A 2,960-nucleotide genomic window follows, 5' to 3' on the forward strand; every position below is an offset into this window, starting at 1 on the left:
TTCAGCTCATGTACGATTGTTCTTAGACAAGTAAAACGTTGCTTATCCTCGAAAACCTGGAATCTGTTCCAAGTCGTTCTCGGATTCTTTCTAAACGTTTCAATTTACTTGTCTAAAAACACAATGGACCCGCAACTACGACCTCGGTTCTTCGACGCTGACCGAAACTCCGCAGATGCAGCAAAACGCTGGAATCACTGGTTTCGTACCTTCGAATCCTATCTGAAAACCGTCGGATCTTCTAAACCCGACAAACTTGAAACTCTCCTCCACTTTGCGGATCCATTATTATACGATCACATTGCTGATCACACCGACTATGAATCTGCAATCGACACGTTACGGAAATTATATGTCCGTCCAAAAAATGTCATATATGCACGCTACCTGCTACAGACCTACAAGCAGGAGAGTTGACAAGATATCGATCAGTTCGTACAAAAACTGAAATCATTAGCGAAAGACTGTGAGTTTAAATCTGTGTCTGTAACTGAATATCAAGATTAGTACGTGCGTGATGCCTTAATTTACGGCCTGGGATCCACGTCCACCCGCGAGAAACTTCTAGCACAGAGCGAACTCACTCTGGACCAAACATATTAGCTGGCTAGATCCCTAGAATTAGCTCACAAGCAGTCACAGTCATATGTTGGTAACGAACCCATATCTTGCTCTACGATTCCACCCAATTCACAGAATCCCGAACTGCGTGTTGATCCGACCACTGCTGCTGTAAAATCCATTCAGACATGTTTTTTCTGAGGTTATGATGCACAGCCTCGTCCAAAGTGCCCCGCTCGCGAAGCCGTCCACAATCTTTGTGGTAAACGCGGTCACTTCCGCCGCGTGTGCCGTTCAAAAAATACCTCCAAGTTCCACACAAGTTGTACAACAAAGCCTACTTTATCGTCATTATTTGTTGAAGCAGCTCCTACCTGCCTGGCGCATGCCATCGCAACTATCGAAGTCAATGGCATCGCTCTCCGTGCTCTGGTCGACACAGGGAGTTCTTGCAGTTTCATTAACGCTAAGGCCGTGAAACTGCAGAGCTGGAAAATTCATCCAACTTGCTCAGTCGTCACAATGGCGTCTACATCCCTATCTTGTCGAATGACTGGTTACGCTTGTGTTTCTGTCTGATACAGAGATACCTCATACAATGAGCTGAAGCTCTTTGTAATGCCAAACCTCTGCACCGGCATGACTTTCTAGGTCTACATGGCAAGGTAGAAATTTCATTCGGCGGGGATCGTGATGCGCTCACCATCTGCGGCCTGACGGCTGTAAACGTTGAATCACCATCACTTTTCGCCAACTTGTCTCCAGATTGCAAGCCTGTTGCAACCAAATCAAGAAGGCATCATCCGGATGATGAAAAATTCATTCGCGCCGAAGTTGACCGCTTATTGCAAGAAGGCATCATCGAACCGTCAACGTCTCCCTGGAGAGCGCAGGTTTTGATTACTAAGGGTATCAATCACAAACGCCGGATGGTTGTTGACTACAGCCAAACTATCAACCGGTTCACATATCTGGAAGCTTACCCTCTACCACGCTTGGACAAAATGATTGAGGAAATTTCACACTATGAAGTCTATAGTACATTAGACCTCTTGTCTGCTTACCATCAAGTCCCCATCTCGGCATCCGACAAACCTTTTACAGCATTCGAAGCATGTGGTGGCCTGTTTCAGTTTCGTCGCATACCCTCCGGTGTCACAAACGGTGCTGCGTATTTTCAGCGAACTATTAACAATATCATTACGACTGAAAAGCTGAAAAGCACGTATACCTAGACAAACAATATGACTATTTGTGGCAAGAGCCAAGAGGAACACGATCTCAATCTCCAGTCATTTTAGAGAGCTACGAGGAAGTATGGGATCACTCTTAATGATGACAAAACAGTCACTTCTTCAGAAGTTATCTGCCTCCTAGGTTATGAAGTTTCAAAGGGTGTCATAAGACTAGACCCTGAACGCACGGAACCCATCCGTCAGTTACCTCTTCCGCGTACTACCACGGAAATGCAATGTGTCATCGGTATGCTTGCATATTACGCTCATTGGATATCCTCATTTTCCGACAAAATCAACAAACTGGTAAAGAATAAAACTTTCCCCCCTGCCTGCCGACGTCGAGTTGGCCTTCGACAACCTAAAGAACGAACTAGAAAATGCTACACTAATTACAATAGATTATAACGAGCCTTTGGTTGTTGAAACGGATGCCTCCGATGTAGCTATAGCCGCCTCATCAAGCCAAAACCGTCGTCCGGTAGATTTTTTCTCGAGGACGCTCAATCTGAGCGAGAAGAATCATTCTGTCATCGAAAAGGAGGCCTACGCTATTGCTGAATCCATCAGGAAATGGCGGCACTATCTACTCGGAAGACACTTCAAACCAATCACCGATCAGCGTTCAGTCACAATTATGTACGGCGGTGGACAGAAGGGCAAAGTGAAAAATGACAAGATACAACGATAGAGGACTGAGCTGTCCGAGTATCATCATAATCATAATCATCATCATCATCAACGACAGCATGACATCAGTGCTCAACGCCAATGCTTCACTGCCGTACAAACATGACTTATTTGAAAGCCTTATTGTAAAGAAAACAATAAAGGTTGATATAGGAAGGACTTAGTGCCAGCTTAACATAATCATTCCGAGGTGCCTACACCTCCAGACATTCACTCAGGCAATCTGGACAGAAACTGACAACAAGAACGCCACTGACATCGGTTGGCGGCCATATCTTCTAGTGTCTCCAACCAGGCACAGTGAGGATCACGCGGTCCCCACCCTGGAAGGCGAGTAGCACCGACAGCACCCAAGCGTTTCGTGATCTCCTTCATACTCCTCTGCCAAGTCATGGGTTGGCCACCTCTCTGTTTACGCCACTCCGAATTGGGCATGGAAAACAGTACTCTCTTCGGCAAACGATGGTTCGGCAT

Source organism: Opisthorchis viverrini (assembly GCF_000715545.1).
Source record: "Opisthorchis viverrini unplaced genomic scaffold opera_v5_13, whole genome shotgun sequence".
NCBI lineage: Eukaryota > Metazoa > Platyhelminthes > Trematoda > Opisthorchiida > Opisthorchiidae > Opisthorchis > Opisthorchis viverrini.